The 20063-nt window shown below is 43.7% G+C and overlaps 1 protein-coding gene across 3 annotated transcripts in view; it reads left to right on the top strand.

Annotated features, from left to right (window-relative positions):
* The first annotated feature begins 17112 nt into the window (after positions 1 to 17112).
* The window catches only part of LOC112554351 (opioid-binding protein/cell adhesion molecule homolog), a 75735-nt gene continuing 72784 nt past the window's right edge, over positions 17113 to 20063 (top strand). For all 3 annotated transcript variants that reach the window (XM_025222093.1, XM_025222092.1, XM_025222091.1), the window contains exon 1: positions 17113 to 18077. The gene's annotated coding sequence lies outside the window, so the exon portion shown is untranslated. The remainder of the gene's footprint in view (positions 18078 to 20063) is intronic.

Genomic DNA, 20063 nt, shown 5'->3' with positions numbered 1-20063 from the left:
GCGTCTATCATAGAATTGAAAAGTCGATCCCTTCCGTTTTCTCATTAGGATTTCTGTAGATAAACTCTATGACAATGGGAGCCGTTTGATTTCAAGTCCAGACTGATTCAACGAAGTATGTTTGGAGATGATGTAGGCGTTTAGCTACGATAAACCAGCTCATGTAAGTAACTCATCCAGTTCACAGTCTGCGTCGTGGGTGTCGTCGTTCTAATCGAAACCAGAGATACAGATGTTGTTATCTGAGACTATCTCAGTAACTAGAGCTCCTGATACTCCAAACCTGTGAATGGGAGTTCCAGAGTTGTACCTATACCTATTAGAGATAGTACGAGTGTGCGTATGTGTGTGTCTCATATATATTGGTACATTTTAATTTTCCAATATACTCAGTTCTGTACAAGGAAATTCAGATAATGATGTTAGTTATTATTAATTAAGTTTCAATTCTTCGTTATTTTTACGGAGAGGGGCTCACTAAAATACAGTTTAGTGCATCTAATCATTGCTCTCTTCCATTCTAAGCTGTAACTATATTTAGAACCCTATTTTTAAACTAAACGCACTTCTAGATGTTAAAGCTGAAGACATATATTCACTCTCCATAATATGCTCATTAAGACTACACGAGTGTATATATATATACACAAAGATGTGAATTAAAACTAGGAACTTTTTGTAAGTATATGACACGATATATCAATATTTCTACCACGCTTGCACTTTCTACTTGTCTTTCTGTCTATCATTCACTCACTTATTCATTCTTTGTCTAAAAAGCCGAAAAGATTTTTTTCTGATATTGAGAAGTTAACAGATAATCCAGAAGCCTGGACAAGGGGAGGTAGGCGCGATCGTACAGCATCCTTCAGCCAAGAGCGATACCGAGCCCCTACACTGGGGCGTCCACCTGGCCCCATCACACTCCACGTCCAGCATCACACGTTCCAACGGATGTAATGCATCACGTGAGATGGAACTAATTGAGTACTAAGCATTTTGAGAATAGTAGACATATGGAAACCGTCCTTTAAAGGCTAAATACAAACGGACAGATTTTTCTTGTAAACGCCCTACACATTTTATCAGTAATTGTTTTATGCACATTTAATTGAGCTGGTTAAGGCCTGATTACTGTAATCTGTAGCTAGAATCAAGCCTGTGTGTTCCATTGACACCACTGCGCTGAGAACAATTCGCCGCCAGAGGACGCCAAGACCGATCGTATCTCATGACAAAAAGTAAGTGCAGTAATCAATTGTTTTAGTGTTTATCCTAACAGAAATAGTATGCACTTTATTGCGCACATAAACAGAAACGGAAGAAAGGAGCTCCATCGATTCTCGATTGTATCCTCGGGAATCAGAGATGGCTTGGCTTTCTCTTGACAACAAGATGTAATCCTCACCTGTACTGTTCCCAATGTGGAGGGCGTGTTTAGAACTAAGGAGGTAATAACAGCAGGTTTGGGGAGCAGACCGTTTGATAGACACGTGTGTGATGTTTGGATGTCTTAGTCCGCCTACCCGGGAGTCCTGATTGTGGAGACTAGGGTGTAGGTATGAGATATGTATGTACTATGTGTGGCGTTGAGATGTGAGAACAAAAAGAAGACAGCTTCTTAATGGACATTAATTGAGGCTCAGCTTCTACGTGATACGGATAATAAAGTTATTTTTAGAGAATAAGAGTAAAATTATCTCTCTTACACACACATACACAATCTACACATACAAATGTCCCATTATCGGCAGATAATATGTATGTCAAGATAATAGTCGATAATAGGCACATACGAGGATAAAGGTCCTTGGGTTGCTTCAGTCATCATCGGAGGAAATACCCACCCACCCACTTTTTTCCAAACATAAAAAAACGAATCACTTTCTGAAACAAATTTGTGCATCTACACTTTTTAACACACAATTCACCTAATCTTGTCAAATCACTCGGCGATTACCTATTGATCACTCGTCTTTTATGACTCGCGTCTATGACAGAAATATTTCCGAAACCTTTCCAATGATGCCTATAGCAGCCCCTGCCGATTAATAGCGCGCTGTGCATGCTGGGGCTGCAGGTGGAGAGATGTAACGGGGGAGAGAACTCGGGTTTGATTCGTCGCGTCGCTGAAGCTAGGCGGGTCAGAGGTCAGCCGCTCGTCGCGCGGGCAATGGATGAAGAGACTGCCAGAGGGGGCGGTGTTCGCCATATTTCACGAGAGCCACAGGAAACGAGCTCGAGTGATGCCAGCTAAGCGATGTTTGCGAGCTTGGCGATGACTAAGTGCTACTTGTGAGGTCTTCTACAAGAGCGGATGTGCAGGGAAAATACGAGACTCGCGCTTGGTGCATCTTGACTACTTCATCCTTTACCCATCAAGGGTGAGGTCGCTGCTTGCTTTCAGCATCCATGAACTGCTGTCTGTGTCCCTTGCTGTTTAAAAGCTATTAAGGTCTTTGTCTTGATGTAAGTCTGATTGTGTGGTATGGACTGGGGGTGATCAAGTATATCTTCTTTCTTCTTCATTTTATTTTCTGTGGCTTAATAATCTAGTCACTATCCTTTTGTTGTGGGATTTTCTAGCAATGCGTTCCAGGCATTTAAGGGTTAATTACGGACAACATAGTCATAACAAACAGGATGCACACAGTTTTGATGTCTAGAGACAACTTTAAAAGGGGCGGATGCAGACACAGACTAATTTGTTAATGATGTTAATGCTTTGTCGGAGATAAGAACTTCCTGAATTTTCCTTTTAAGTCTGATGTGTTTGTGTGGGAGGGAGGGATGGAGGGGCGAATAGTGTAGTGGTTACAGTACTAACATCTAAACTCTAGATAGTTACTATCATTTTTCTTCATCAGCTTAGTTATCAACTTGTAGCTCTAGTATTAGGAAAACCTTGTTTGTAACCGCCCACATCGTGGACATGGTCATCGCGCAGGACTTTGGAGGATCACGACTGTATAAAGTGTATAGTACAGTGGAACCTCGGTTAACGAACTTAATCCGTTCTGGAAAGCTGTTCATCCGAAACAATTTTTTCCATAAGAAATAAAGGAAATAGATTTAATTGGTTCCCAGCCCCTGTTGACTCGCTATTTGAAAGTTACAGGCTGTATATATATAGGTATTTGAGAACAGAGTTAAATAAACATAAAAACATTAACGAAAGCATTTAAACATAAGAAAACTTGCCGTTTTGACGGCGTGGTTGAGCAGGTGTGGGGAGGAAGGTGGAATTACTGCTTTGAATCCCCCTCCATGAGCACACGTGACATTATAAAATCGGGGGTGACTTCCCTTTTCTGTAGCTTTGAGGTTAAAGAAAAAAACTTGTCCAGTGTCTGCTTCTTCTGCCTTTTTTTGTAAAACTCTTCGGTAAGACGACATCACATATCCGACAGACGCATGCCGCCTTCATACTTTGAAATCATTTCCTTTTACAATTCATTTGTTGGCCGCGTCCTTGTCATTACCTCACTACTATTAATTGCTCTTAATCTTCTTTGGAGCCATGATTGAGGATTATCTTATTAAGATAAAGCACAAAAATTACTAAATAAGAAGGATGCGCACAGGTAAGGAACGACTGATCGTAACTGTCTCGAGCGTGAATGATGACATTCTGGTCGGTCACGTGTGGTTCACGTGGCTGTTCGTTATCCGAAATTTTGTTCGCTATCGGAGACAAATTTTTAACGAAATTTTTGTTCGTTATCCGAAATTTTGTTCGCTATCCGAGACAAATTTTTAGCGAAATTTTTGTTCGTTAACCGAAAAATTCGCTATCCGAGGCGTTCGCTAACCGAGGTTCCACTGTACTCAATTTCCGACAATCCAGATGCTTCTGTGTAGAAGTCAGGGTGAAGGGTGACAAGTTCTAACTTACGCCATCTTCGTGCAGCACGACCCACTCTTCCTCCCCGGCGCGGGGCTGCAGCCGGCGTTTGGTTTGCGGGAGAAATTTAATTTTCCACCTGACATGTTTTGTATTTCCACTGGTGGCAGAGCTGTGTCTGCTGCAGGAGCGAGTTCTGTGGGCACGCCACCCAGCGGTCCGTCCAGCACGCATACTGAGGGATGCCAGGGAGCTCGCCTGCTGATGCTGCTGTCGGGCAGATGACACCGCATCGGAGACAAAGTTCACAAGTAACTTTCTTTTATGGCCGGCTTCCAAGGAAACCTGGCGCTGCCAAGGACTAGATGCTGTAAGTCGTAGGATTTAGGGGGCAAACAGGGTTGTTACTTACGTAAGATTGAGTGATGAGAGGACGGGAGAGGTTTTTTATTGAAGGCTATTCTTCTTTTTTTTAATCATATTTTCACTTTGATGAAATGAGTTTAGAGTTTGCAGAATTTCCGTCAAGCGGATTTTTTTTTCTCTTTGAATTAAGATTTTTCATAAGTGATTGCTGTCAAACGTCCCTTTTCTTTTATTCAGTATCGATTGTTTAACCTCATTCTTCTCTCTCTCCCTCCCCTGCTTTTTGTGGCTATTCAACTCACTGTTTACGCTTTTTCATTTCTTTTACTTTTTAGAACACTGTCAGTCATTGTTCAACATACGTGTAAACATACGTGAAAAAAAAATTAGCTGCTCCAAGCGAATAGGCTAACTGAATTTATATCTATAAACTAAAGTAATTATTTTTAAGTTTACTCTTTTGCATTATTTATTATTGCGTGTTACCAAAATGCATATTATTTTCAGCAGCTTTCTAGAATTTCGACAATGAGATTATCTTTAAAATGCTGTCACCTGCTGTGAAGATAAAGAATCTACTGTGTTTCGCATTTTGTTGTCTAGCACGTGGACATCTTTGATTTCTTGTCTCACCTCTTAATACCCCATACTTGCCTGTCATATCACCACCCCGCCTTCCAGCGCTCGCGTACCCGGGGTGTGTATGGACTTGATGGCGTTAACAGCGTAGTAATATTTTCCCAAGAGTGCGCGCCACTGTGTCTCTTCGATCAACTCCGAAGTTATTAAGTTAGAGTTGCAGCTGGACCTGTCTTGATATGATTAGCTGTCCTTAATGTTCCGCCGAAGAACGGGCCTGGCACCCTCAGCTGTCAGGTGCCGTGACACCCTGCTCCTTGCTCACGGAAACGATCACCCAACGAGATATTTTCACCACCTTCAGCCCGAGACCTCGCATGACAAGACGAGCGCTGGCCTCCACAAGTCACGCCAGGCTCTTGGAGTCTTTGTGGAAGTTGTTGCCGAGGATGTGCCATCAGTCCCTGCTCACCCCACCCCATGCTACACTTGCGCAACGACTTGATCTGAGGAGAGGTCAAAGTGCGACTCGAGTGCTTTATAAGGCAAACAAGTCGTCTTTTTATAACCCACGTGGGAATGGGGTGGGGTCGGGAGGGCAATTGAATTAAAAAAATTCAATAAATAGGAATATATATTAGAGAACTTCAAAACACACTTGAGAACTATATAATTAAAAATAAAATTATAAGCAGTCAAAGTCTTCTCACACCTCAGTTTCTCAGCTTCATCCAGGCAGTTTGTTTATACGCTTCCCAGGTTGTCATCCGTACCCCGCTGCTTGTATTTCTTTGTTGTATGTAAATTGTCAGTTTGAGCTTTTTCGTTCCACAACAACAATAATAAATAAATACAGGGTAAATTAAATAGCGAGGCTTTGTCTCAGGGTCTTTTCTGTCCAACCGTTGCCAGAAGCCCTGCTGCAAGACAAACCCTGGGCATCCCTTACATCAGGGACATAAACTTAGCGAGGGCTGTCAGTGACTTGATAGTCTGTACAACGGCTGATCCTGTAGACCCTGTGGTCACTACATCGTCCCTCCGCTAAATGAAGTGCGTTTGCCCTGTGAACACCTGTTACCCTGAGATTAATCTTGATGTCGGCAGTCTGCTCCAGTAAAGCATCTTGATTTACTCTCAACTTTTAGTGTCATTGGCATCTGCAGCCAATACCTGAACTCATACCTCTAATAATAAGCTACATTAAAGATGAGTCTATGTTTTCATAAAATATGTTTGAAATTCAATAATTAAAAATGGATTGTGTTGACTGAACGCAAAGATTTTGAGAATTATTACATTATCATGTATTTATCCCATCCCAGTGACTATAAACATCAGTGCATTCAGGTGGCCACTTAAACTCGACTGAAACCCTGAAGAACTGTTCTGACAATTGAATGGAATAGCTGTTCGGTGTTAACACTTAAGGACTTGTTTACTAGATGCAGGCCATCGATCATCGCCGGACACCAAACCCTTCCTGTCAGTTAAGAGAGGTCTCAGAGGAGACAATTAAGGACCCTGTGACTAACCCCTGGTTGCTTGCTCGGCCCCTGGGACAGTCGCGGTCCTGTTCCCCCTCGCATCCTCACGTGACTTAGTTCGGCCACTTCGCCATTTACTTTTGCTGCTGTCGGTGACATTTTGTAAGAAAATTAAGCATCGCACGTGAGTCAACGCGAACATCCGAGAAATGTAACCGACCGTGAAACTCGTTTGTGGAAAGTGTGCTCACGCCCTGAGACCAACCCCTGAAAAAGACAGAAGAAATTGGATATATATAAATGATAGAGGCAAGGAAACAAATCAAAACATCAGAGAAAATATTGCAGATTCACGCAAGTGCGCTTGCAAGCTTGCGCGCGCGCACACACACCAACTCCGCCCACCCCACCATGACCACACCCAACACACACAAACAGATTGAAGACAGTGACCCAGCTAGCCAACCACGCCGAAGTGCAAGCCATCTTAGCAAAACTTAAAAAAATGTTTTCTTTCCTTAAAGAGTTCCACGCCAATATGAAACAGGAACCCACTCGAGAAAAGGGGGGAAACCCGTCAATTTCTCACGACCCATCTCTTGCGGTTTTCAATTCTGATGCGTTTTTCTCTGTTAGTTAAATTATTCTGTCCATGAAAAATATGTTCAAGCAAAACAGTGCCAGCCTGTTCGAGTTGATCAACTGCGTTAAGACAAAAAGAAAAAAAAAATCCGTTTCTGCGACAAGTCTGAAGAAGTACAAATGGAAGAGAGTGTGCACACCACACACAGAAAACCTCACATTTGTTAAGTGTTTCTGAGCCAAGTGCTGCATTTCCTAGTTAACACTCTTTCCGCTGTTTCTTTTTTTTTTAACACACCGTAAAACCTTCCTTCTTTTTTTTTTCACTTATTTCCTTCTCTTCACCCTCCCCCCTCTCTTCTCTCGGCACACGCTTTAGAGCCGCGATGCCATATTTCTCGGGATATTTATATCGATGCGCCCTATCCTCACCAGGGTGTGTGATAAAACGTGAAAAACTCTCTCATCCCTGCCCCGATCCGTATGGAGAAATCTTAAATGGCCGAGAAGTCTTGGCGGACGTGGCATAATGAAATTGTTGAATTTGACCGCACACCCGCATTAAGTTTTACACCCCGGCGCACCGGCGCACGTGACCTAGAGGAGGAGGGATGGGGTGGAGGAATAGGGGGGTGACCACATGTACTTGCTGAAAGGTATAGCCTGTATCCCCACCCACCTCTTCTTCCCCTACCCTTGTTCGATGAGCGTTGTGAGACACTTCAGGCGGTTGCCATAGCTTTGTGGCGCGCGTGCGAAGACTGCAGAAGAAAGAGCTTCCGGCGTAAGACCTCACCGAGAGATGAAGTGGGCAAGATAGCTCTCGGGATTCCCCCCAAAATCGGCTTAATCTCTCGGAGAATTATGATAACTTTTATTTCGAGGATGAGGGTAGCTCGGTTTAAATACAAAAGAAAAAGAAGGAGGGAAAAAAGTGGTTAAACCAACGTTCATCGAAGCAACAGAACGAGGCTGTGATGTTTGGTTCCAGCGGAACACTAAACCTGGGCACGGCATGGCGGACACATCGTATGAGACTCGGTGATCACAGCCGAGATGGAGTGGTGTCACTTGTGAAAATTTGTTCCAGTGGCCCTTTCCTGATCTGCAAGAAGGGGGAAGGGAGATGGGGGGCGAGAGGCAATTCAATCGCTTCCTGCGACTCTCGATATCCGGCATTGTGAAAGAAAGGAAGAAGACTCGGAAGAAGAGATAGAAGGAGGGAAAGGAGAAAAACTCGCCACTTGCCGTCTTTTATCACGCGCCGCGCCGAGGCAGCGAGCGGGCCTCGAAAGCATCGATCTCCCAGCATGCAATGCGCATGCACCCAGCGTGCATCGGAACAATGGCGGCCACATGCTTCCGCCCGGGTCGCTTTTGACACGGGCACGGTTCGCGAAGCGCCAAAATAGAACGGTTAAAGCTCGCGTAATCTGCATTAAGCTTGGGGAAACAAGATCTTCTGTAGCAAACAAATGTTGTGCTTGCCCTCTCCCAGACCCAGATTAATATCAATGGTAAAAAAATGTTAGGTTCCCAGCGTTTCTAGATTTGTAACATTGATTTCTTTCAGCGTAGTAACTTAAGTCATTTATAAATTGATTGTGTCCACGCGCTTCCTCGGCCATCGCGGCTGCTGAGGAGGGTGAAACGGGCGGGGAATTTCATCTCGAGGATTACGGATTGTCGGTGATGTATGCTGGGGCGTCGACAAACATCCAGAGGGCGCTTACGGGCTGGAGTGGTCAGCCGGCTACCAGCGACCATCGAGCGTGAACGAGGCTGTTTACTAGCACGTAGTCATGAAGCAAATTTAAAATATATTCTCGACCATGCGTACACTGTATGTATTCTTTTCATTTTTTTTTCTCTTGGCATTGTCTGTTAGGAAGTCTTTGTTACTTAAGGATTTCCTAACCTCGCACATCACACGTGACTGTTTCATAAACCTTTTTTTCACTGTGAAAAAATTTGCAGTCACATCTTCTAAGAATAGGCCACTGCTCACGTATGGGAGCTAAAAGTAAACAAATTACCACTACAGTTTATTCTATCTGTTGTGCAATGTCCATCTAGCACAGTAAACTCAGTGACGGCCATGAGGTTACCGGGGCGCTGGTGTAACGGGTGTGACACCTGGAAGGCGGGCGGCAATGATGTCCATCTGCCAATCCTTGTGAAACACACTTTCGAAACTTAGAAACGTACAGAAAATACACAACATCTACTAAACTGAGATAAATGAAGAGCCATTGTTATAAAGTCGTTAAGAAGACGGTGGCTGTAAGGCGGACCTCACGCAGCACACAAACAGGAAGAAAGACAAATATAGTTCTGTGGAAATCGATGACACGAAAATGCGAAGAAATGTAAAAATAGAACAAGAATAAGTTTAGATATTACAGAAGTATTGTGAGTTTAAAAGTATATCAGTATAACAATGGAGGATATTCCGTACGAAGATACTAGCTTATACATGGCATAAAAAGGAGGACAGATCAAAAAGAAGGAGAGAGTATGGAAATTAGCCAACCCCATTACTGAAGTAGTTAAGGGGGAGATCACTAGTGGTCGCTTGACATTCAAGGGAGATGATTCTTACAGCATGGAGCGGGCGACCAACAAAGCGTGTCTGTCCGTGCGACCTGTGTGTACCCGCGTGCTGATGATGCATGCGGACGTGCACGTGTGGCTGGACAGGTGGGAGGCTGCACACGTGTCTGTGTTTCCATAACTTTTGATTCACATTCTGCAGACAGGAGTATGCTTCTCTCTCTCTTTCTCTTTCTCACATACACATATACATTCTGACTTAATCTATGATGATTAAATACAATTTAACTTTATGAGCTGTTGATTTCCTTTTGTGTATATCTTCTTGGAAATATATAAATATGTATTTGTGTAACATCCATACATGTCAGACTAGATAGGCAGGCATGGTAATGTTATTTATACATATTTCATTACCCCTGCATCCATTTGTATTATTCTGACCCAGGAATACATCTTTATAATCCATCCCATTCTGGTGTTTTACATATAAACAGGCAAGGTTATTTTTATTGTGGAAGATCCATTTATTCTCCTCTGTATGTACATATTCTTGACACAGAATAAACGGCCAGACAAACGTCTTTTCTCCTGTATGCTCGCCGCTGTTTACCAAACCTGCGAGCGACAGAGTAATAATCCAAAACTGCAGATTCATCGTGTCGGCCACTCTTCCGGTGTCGGCAGCCCCTTGCTTGTCCTATTGATTGTGGATTGAACAGCGGGGCTGAAGGCCTTATAATGTTTTCCAAACACGTAGCTCTTCCTTTAAAGTGCCAGCGTAGTGACGGGTGATCACTCGCGAATAAACAAAAATACTCTTGTAAAACGGATATGAAATACAAATGCTGAGTCTCTGTTCTGGGAGGTTCTTGGTGAACAGGAAGCATGTTGTTTATAGCCAAGAAGTCAGAGAGCGATTGATGAACGAAGAAATAGGATGAAGAGAAGGAGAGATGGAAGAAGACGAACGGCGGAATGTGTGATGGAGAGAAAGAGAGAGATGAGGGAAGTACGGATAAAGTCATGCAGGGAAAACTGTAAGGAATGAAAAATGGAAGAAAGAAAGGGCTCAATGGACAAGATAAGTATACTTAGGAAAAAGAAAGGAAATACATTTGTCTGTCCTCGCTGAACTGTCATTCCGTCTTTCTCTCTATTTCTTAAATCCGTCTTTCCCAAGTATGTCTTTGTCTGTCCACGTATCATGCGACTGATGTTATTAGATTGTCTGTTTGTTCCTTTCTGCTGCCGTCCACAGCCTCCTCATCCTCTTAGCTACTTTGTGTGTTTTTGCTGAAATTTATCTTTCACCAGTTTTTCTGTTTCGTGTGGCGAGCTTTGGCATTTGTCTATAGTTTAACTATTTTTAAAGTTCCAAGCTGATTTCTCACGAGACTTTCGCTCTTTGTTTTGGCGGGAACTGAACTGTCAACGTATTTTGTGGAGACGAAAAATTGTGCAGCTGTTCACACGAGTCTCTGTATGGAGGCAATCGAGTCGCTGACATTTCTCTCCCTCCTTTCTCTCTCTGTCACTCACCCCTCTCTACCTCTTTATTCGTTTACTTTTTTAAAGCTGTTAGCTGACTATGTAATGTCCCGGAAGTAAGGATGCGCATGCGTAGCTTCAGAACTCGTCTGAACGACGTCTGAAACGTGGATCAGACCAACTACGTACGTTGGAAAAATTGTTCCATCTACCTTTTGATCTACCATCCCTCAGCTGCATGGATAAGTTGGTTTATTTTAAACATGTTATTATGCATGCTGTACTATCCCTAATTTTTATCACCACCACCTCCAGCCTTTTCTTTCTTTTTTTTTTTTAAATATATATTTTTATATATTTCCTATCTTATAATATTTATGTTTCAGTTCTATCATTTTATCTTACCGATAATGTTTAGGTTTAAGATCATACATGAACACTGTATTTCGGCATTGGCTGTGTAGAGGACTTAGAATACATCCCATGATATATATATATTTAAAATATTAACATGTGGTCCCAAGTTTGGCCCAGCTTTCACAACATAAGCTTATCCATGCCAATGCAGGATGACATTCTGTAACCTCTGTCCTCGTAGAGTGACATTTGCAGAATTCTTTCTCCAAATTGAAAGAGCGGTGTTCACCCCGATTGTGCCAGACACTACCTGTCTTTCTCCTGCACGCGCTGCCATTTCATTCGAAGACAAAAGTCGCTCAGTGGTCGACCTTTCCAAACTCGACTTTGGCGGCTGCGCACTGGTCACAAGTGGAATGTCGGGATATCCGCTAATCAGCACTTGTCGCCCCGCATGCAGCCTCCGCATCTCCCCCGCCACGTGCAGGCCATCAGCCGCGGCCCCCCGTGCAAGTGGGAGGCGGGGCTGCTGCGGGTACCGATGGTCTTCTGCTGGGGCGTCAGCATCGTCCTCCTTATTGCCGGCGCCTCATGGCAGTCCACTCGGTACTCTTTGTTCTTTTCTCCTTAAAAAATGGATGTCTGTCCTTTAATTAAGGAAGAACTGAACTTCGCAGCACCTGAGATCAATAAACGAGACTTTTTCTTTCATCCTTGATCTTGCCATGCTCATTTTAGAGATAAGTTCTGGAAGACAAGTTTGATGCAGCTTTTGTCAACAGTGCCACATCATTAAAAGTGCACACAAAGGTTCACCGGGAACTATGCACTGTTCAGAAGCGTTGCTAAATAACTCTCTTCATTAAACATTAATTGAATGAACGGTGATTTTACTTTAATTGTTGCACAACAATCATCAAGTTTCAGCAGCAATGTTATAAAAGTACCAGCTCTGTGTCTGAGCTACCAAAACCTTTCCAAACCCCATGTTTCCCTCTCACCACAAATAAAAACCCAGCCTCCACCGCCATGGGCTTGAAGTTCCCGGTTTTATTGAGCTAATATCGTTCACCCGAGGAAGGTTCAGCTTCATCAATGAAATCCTAATTTCATAATCCGAACCTAATTCCTCAGAGACCTCTGCGTCTTAAAGCCTCACTTTGCCAATATCTATTGTGCATAAACTTCCATAAACTTCCATTCTGATAATTATCGACGGAAAATTGTGCTTAGGAGTAGAGAGCATTATATCGGCCCCAAGGATTTCCTTTGGTTTTCCTGGGATTTTTTTGTGATAGATGATGCTTATTTACAAGACGAGTGCAGAGGACGGGGCAAACCGCATGAGAACAGTGAACTGTAGTCACGCCTGCAGTCGCACGAGGAGTTGGAGGGCAAGTGTTTGCCTTGCCACTTAATGACTATGTTACCCGAGTCAACTGCACCCAAAAACTCAGCTCTTAAGGGCCGTGTTTTCTTGGAAACGTGCAGACATCGTTGGTGCTGTAGCCCCATAGCAAATTGACCAGAAGTGTATCAACACTAAGTGTTCGTCTTCTGCGAACTTGCGGCGAACTGGCTTCGACATGTGGACATAATAAGTTTTCACTTGATGCTGCTGCACAGACGCACCCCAATACCAAAAAATAAAATAATAATAATAAGATAACATCGTTTTTATCGTTGCTACCATGAAGACAACATTCAGCCATGCGTCTTCTGTTCTACATATGATAACTATTTCTTTCTCTCTGTCATAGTGGAATGTCAAATAATTGTTTTTCCGCGTGCGTGCGCGTATTTCATTTTGAATCTTCGTTGAAGTGTGTCTTCTTTGGTCTGTCACTTAAATGATTATTATTATTATTATTATTATTATTATTTCCTCCATTTCTTAGTTTTCTTCTATTGTTGTTGTAGAAGTCTTTGGAAACAGCCACACGACATTCCACAGCACAACATATTTTGACACGATGGAGAACACGACACCAAAATTGTTGAAGGTTTGGAAAAAGTCCAGCTGTTGTGGCTTTATCAGGGTTATTTTTCACACGAATGTGTCTTTACCGTAATCCTGTCAGCAAACACACCGCCGTACTTGTGCTCACTCTTATGGAATGAAGTTAAGTGTTATTGATGGAGGTCTTCACAACGGTTAACTCCACCTGTAACCGTTTTCCGTGGATTTTTTTCCAGACGGTAAGTTTTACCTCGGTGCCTGACAGAACAAGAGCGCACACAGCTTTCTTGGTGTGGCTTTCAGCAAATACATAAATAAATAAGGTTAGCTTTGAACCATAAGCGTCTGTAACAACTCAACTTCCCATTGGAACAAGGTTGTGAAGAATAACAGTCATGGAAGGAGTCAAGCACGCGCTGGAGTGTTCAGACTTGCGAGGCATGGACCGCTGAGAGCACGATCTATCAAGCCACCATACTTGCCGTCTTGCTACCCGGACTTTCGCTGTCTGAGCGGCCAACGGGCTTGAAAGCGGACTCCGCTAACAGGTGTTCACAATCACAGGAGGACCGGCGACATCTCTCTAACTGCTGTTGTCCAACGGTCTCCGAGTATTGGCCTGAGATCGTTTATCAGGTCTGTATGGCGTCTTAGCCAGTGCCCCTTACTTCGCTTCTGTGGCTATCCTTTTCATGTGGTGGGTAGCCGGTCATTACAGAACTGATCTCAAATGAACAATATGGTGTCTTGTTCACTTTAACAGGGTGGTGAAAGGTGGAGATGGAATGTAAAATTGGTTTAGACTGCTTGCGCTCTTAAGCCATTGTGTATTCATTTTTATTAGTAGTAGCAATAATGATAATGAAACAGAGCAAAACATGTCCTTGCTAAGCCATGAAGAATGAGCAAGGCATTGCATAAATTAATATATCTCGTACACGCACGCGCACACGTGTATATATTCGTCAATTTCTGCAATAAAGGCGGACTAAATGCAAACCTCGTGAACTCGCACACTACCAGCATGAACTCAAGGAATTTGGTGAAACTTAAGGACTACCATACGGAAGCATCTGCTTTCTAGAAGCTACAGCAGCAGGCAGTAAAAAGCTTTCCGCGGAAACCTATGAATTACCGCCGCGCGGAGAGAGAGAGAGCCTGCGCATGCGCACTGCTCACAATTTCCTTTTATTCCAGCGCACCAAGTCCTTTCATGCGCGCTCCTTTTTGTGTGTCGAATCTGATCCTTTTGATTGAATAATACAAGATAACAACCGCAAATAATCCCCAAACATTTTTAAACAAATATCATGACCTTACTGGGCAAGCAAACGAGTGCAATTTCTTACCTCGTGGTTCTATTAGAACAATTACACTTAGTCCCATAATGAGAGACAGTCAATTATGTTGTCTGGCTATAGTGTGTGTGTGTGTGTGTGTGTCTGTGTGTCTCTGTGTGTGTGTGTTATTCATGGCTTGTCCACGGCCACCAGGTGTCTGACGACACGTGTGTCACACGCCAACTACCACTACAGTGTTAAGTTGAATGATTCCGGTTCTCGTAAATCAGTGCAACAGTCTTTTACGTGTTTATTTATGTTTAGTTAATTTAAGGTTTCGGGTGTTTCGTGTTTATTATTATAAATAAGGCTGTTCGTCTTTCTTCTCTTACTCATGACCTACTGAGCAAAAGGTTTTGAGTGCTCTCTCATTCCTCCGCTCTCTCGTGCCATTTCCTATGTCTTCGGTTTCAGAAACAGACCCATAGATCTTGTTTAAATATCTCATTTCTGTCCATAATTATCTCCCTAATTATCATTGTGCCTGTCATGATAGTTACTGCGCCTTATTTCCGTTCCTCCATTTTTTGCGATTCCGAGCGTTAATGTAACGCCACCCGTTGAAACGGAGGGTTTATTTTTTTGGTAAGCGCTGCTGGTGTCTTGGCCTAACCCCTCCACATTTCTGTCAACATCTTCTCTTTTAAAGGACCGAGAGTTTGCCTCCCCCTCCACTGGCCATCGAGCGAGACAGAATAGCGGGATCTTTTGACTACTTGAGATTACGTAGGCAAGACAAGAGCACCCTCCTTGCCACCCCGTGCAGACAGTTCTCGCCGCCCTCGGGCTGTGCCGGCCGTTCGCTTGACTTTGATGTTTACATGAGGCAATGAGCTATAGAAATTGCCATCCGAAAAGTGGCAATTTGAAGCGCCCATGCAAAATGCAGAACGAACACACATACTTGCGCGGTGTCCAGCGCCCAGAGGCGGTTACAAGATTAAAAGAAAGCTCGGCACGGTTGGAAGTCAACCATATGTGGTTTCTTAAGGCTGTCTCTTTGAGTTTTCCGATTGTGAAAATTATAGAGAGCTCTCGATTGTGACGAGCAGGTAGAAGTGAGGAGGGGTAGTCAACGACGAGGGTGATTTGCCGCAAATCCTTGAGCAGCTCGTGAAGTGATGCGTTGTTGGAGTCCTGCCCTGCCATGTGCATGCCTTGTCTTTGATGACAGACCGTTCGTGGCTTGCAAGTGTTTGGAAAGTGTTTGGCTGGCGATGTGAACGTGGAGTGTTCCAGAGTAGCGCCCCCTTTCTTGGGCTGTGGGTGGACAGGACGTATCCACAAGGCCTGGGGGGCTAGGGTGACCGAGAGCATCAAGGGACAAAGGCCTGGATGTGTACTCTGACGTGGCAATGTGTGCGGTTAATTGTTAGTATTTGTTGTAGAGCTTAACTACCTTGTTGTTAGCCCTCGTCTTTACGACTGCTGTCACTCAGCACTGCTCTCGATCTTACAAGAAAGAGATAAGAGACATTGTAAATTTCCAAGCGGGACATTTATTCTCTCCCTAACTACCTCCTTCTCCATTGTCCTCCTCTCCCTCCTCATCATCATTTTGCACGCGTGAGTGAGTGAGTCAAATAAAATATAATTTTGAATTTGAACCATCCCCACATAATCTTCAGACAGTTCCTATTTCTAGAGAGGATGTCTCCCGACCTCCGGAGCCCCAGTCCTCATTGACTTCCGTGGAGGACACACATAATTAAGTACATAAAAGGAATTCCTGGCATTGCAAGTTTACGCATTTTTAATCCTTCATTTACCCTCACTGAAGCAGTTTCCAGGTCAGTTGAAAAAGATCTTAATTTCTCTGGTTGTGGGTTAACAGCAACACTCGGCAACAACCATCAACAGGAGTCAGCAGCAACAGTAAGTAACGGCCCCTGCAGCCAGCCACCACCATCAGCAGCATCTGCATGCAGCAAGAGTCAGAAGCAGATGCTAGAGCACCTTGTAGTTTCAACTACTTGAGTATGATGTCCCTTTGAAGGTGAAAGCCCTTTTATGGCATCAGCCTCATCCTGGGCCGTGATTCTTCTCAGACGATGAGCCTGACATCGCTTTACTGCCATGAGGCATCCAGAGACAGCTGGCCATTGTGTATACTGTGTAACAGCCTGAGATAACTATGACACCTGTCTCAACATGAACCTTTTTGAAGATCTTTGTTTTATCCTCCTCATTACTTACAGACACGACTTCTCATCGTTTTCAACTTATTTTACTACATACTGCGGTTGTGCTCATCGAGGGTTGAGTTCATTTGATTGCGAAGCCAAATTTCCTAATTTAATTAATACACGTGACAAACACACCCACTATCATGATATGCACCTTCATACATGTACACATATAAGTAAACACACTGACACACATTCATACAAACATACACCTTGAAACACACGTACATACCAGCAAGAGCACACACTCACACCTACTCCACTCAGACTTCACAGGATGAAAGAGTAAAGCAAGAGCAGGGGTAGAGACAGACGTGCTATGCCATAATGATTGTCTAAATGTAGTGTGGGAGAAGCAGGTGGAGTTGAGACAAACTGTTCTCGATATAACTTAAATCCAGTCTGGTATTAAACCTGTTACCAGAACATTCTGTTAGGGTCCACGAGGGGTAAATAGCTGAAACTGGAAACAGAGTCCTTGATGACACTAGACTGAGATGACCTGCGACCTTCTCTCTCTTGCCCCTCCCTCACCCTCCCTTGGTCCGTTGCTGATGGTGACAGGTACAGCGACAGACCGCTGGGGTCCAGCACCACCAGCTGATTGGTCAACCCCGCCGGCGAGCGGTTCCCAAGGAGCCGCAGTGAGACACACGGAGTCCAAACCCGCGGCCACTGCGATGCTGAGGGTTGCTGCCACTCAGACCCAGCATCTCACGGCGGGCAGCAGCAGCAGCAACACAACATCGGCGGCCACACAGACGTGAATACTTCACTGTGGTAGTGGTGGTGGTGGTGGTGGCAGTGAATGTGATTGTGGTTCACCTCCAGTGTAGAGAAAGCGACTTCACAAGTGTCCTCATTGGTTGCCAGGCCTCAGCGGCGCTGACATGTGTTCGTCTTAAGCCTTTCACTTCAGTTGAAAAACTTTTCCGCTGCTTTTTTTTCTTTTACTTTACCTTCTTTCCATCTTCTACTCGAAGCGACTCTTCATCGATTTTCTCTTCCGTTCTTCGCAACTACCACGTGCGAGAAACCATCGACAAAAGATGTGATCGTAAACAATCCTTTTTCTTCACATGCCTTTCCTTCCATGTCGATAAAGATCGATGCATCTATCGGAAACTGCTCTCTGCACACCACGTGACTCGTTCACTGCCTAATATTCAGATATCGGAGATCACGTGCGTGCACCGAAGAGTTCGCAGTGGAAGGTGGGAGGCTGAGGGTGACCTGCTCCCAGGCCCCAGGCCCTCGACGAAACATTGCGAGTGACGGACTATATCTTGTGTTGATGCTCGACTGTTCTGCGCCGCTTATTCCGCACATTCTGTAAGTTAAACTGACAAATATTAATACCCATACACACATTCATGACCAACCGGTATTATTTTTTCTCTCTTTTATCTCTGAAGTCTTAGATCTTTTTAATTCCCATGTTCTTTCTTTCTTTCTGTTTTGCATGGAGCGACGGATAAGTAGATTGATAAAATGTAAGCAGATATAAATAGGTCGATAGAGAAATAGATTGATACTAGGCTTTTACAAAAAACCTTTTTGTGAGCTCTGGAAGACACTTTCTCTTATTCATTTTGTCTACCTGTGTATTTTACTTTTCATTCCTCTGTCTTTCATTCGTTCCTTCATCCATCAGTCTACATGCATATCTGCATATGTATCTATTCTGCCAGATGATATTCTTTTATTTTTAATCTATTTCTTTTATACATGGGTAGTACTGGGTCAGATGAGAATGGATAGGGTGTGTTCGTGCGTGCGTGTGTGTGTGTGGTGATGTTATTGCTTTATATGCCTTTCATCTGCTTTGTGAAATGTCTAGCCTTGTGTTGAAAGGGCTTTCTACAGTCGAACAATAAGATCTCAGGTCACAGAAAGATTTTCATCGAGCCACTGAATTTATCCTTTAGTGAAGTTTCTGTTTTTATTGCACGTCAATGGCCCTTTCAGCTCATTTTTATATATATAAAAATTCAACTTTCTATCTCGCCCCTCTCCGCTCTGTCTCCAGCTCTCTACCTTCCTGCACTGTGAGTCAGAGAATAAACCTCCGTCCCTTTCTCTGCCAACATGCTCTCTGTTCACATAAGTTATTCTTCACAGCTGTAATCGGAGACTTCCAGGCAAAACAAAGGTCATCCGCAGACATAAAGTAGCTGACCCTTAACACCAAAACCCTCTGGCAGGGGACTGACTCGGGATATACTTCGGCTCTTCATAGAGACCAATCTCCGCTCCAAAAAAAAAAAAAAAAGAATCCCGCCCCCACTAAAAAAAAAAATCTTTGAATCGCAGCTTCATGAATAACTGTCGGGTGTATTATACCGCGACATCGACATTTTGCCGACCCGCTCCGCACCGCGCCAGTTTACGCAAGCAGTTAGTGGAGCTCTTGGCGCCGGGAAATCACAAACCGTCAATATCATAATGGGAAACTTTCCATCTTTCGGCATCCGAGGAAAAGTTTGTCTTTGATATCTTGCAGCCCGATTGAGCTCCGCATCTGTTCCGAGGTACAAGAACTCGAAAGACAAATTTTGGCCACGCCGGGGGAGCGATGGAGGAGAGGGGGGAGGTTTGGGGGGCTTGGGCTTGAGGGGGTGTGGAGCGCGAGACACGGACAGAGCTAGGGGCTGGGTGGTGGTGGCGGGCTGGGGGGTGTGTGAGTTTATTATGACAGTGAGCTATGATGTTTTCATAACATCTGTATTAGGCCATCCATACATCTCTCTCGGCTCCTCTATTTATCTACAGTGGCGGCGCTGCGGTACCAGCACTTGTCGCTTATGATGTTAAGTGACTTGCCTGTTTCTGTTGAAGAAGTTGTCAGATAGAGCGCTGATCGATCTTTTTCGCGCAGAAATCCTGTAAAAGCCTTTCCCCTCCCCTATCCCGTTTCACAGAGTTGCACAAAAAAGTCGGTGAAATTACAAGGCTTTTAAAACACAAAGTTCTCTTACCATCCTTTAATTTAGTAAAACCAAAGGTTGTAGGGTACTTGATTTTTATAATGTTGTAAGGATATAAATATATTATTTACGTTTTTACTTTTTATTGTATTAAAGTATTCGTCGTGATATTCCATTATTTTTCTTTATCTTCCTCTTCATCAGTCTGTTGCATCGCCTGATGTTGGCAGATGACTGATTTATTTGCGGATCCAGTTATGTGTCACGATCGAATTCTTACTTTTGTTTTCCTCTGTTAAATGTGAGATTTCACTAAATGTAGGGGTCCACTTTCACTCCATATAATAAATCATTCCTAATCTTCTCTGGTACCAAAACTGCCATTTCCTTT

Source organism: Pomacea canaliculata, linkage group LG13, assembly GCF_003073045.1.
Source record: "Pomacea canaliculata isolate SZHN2017 linkage group LG13, ASM307304v1, whole genome shotgun sequence".
Lineage (NCBI taxonomy): Eukaryota > Metazoa > Mollusca > Gastropoda > Architaenioglossa > Ampullariidae > Pomacea > Pomacea canaliculata.
This window is presented reverse-complemented; position numbering and strand designations above follow the sequence as displayed.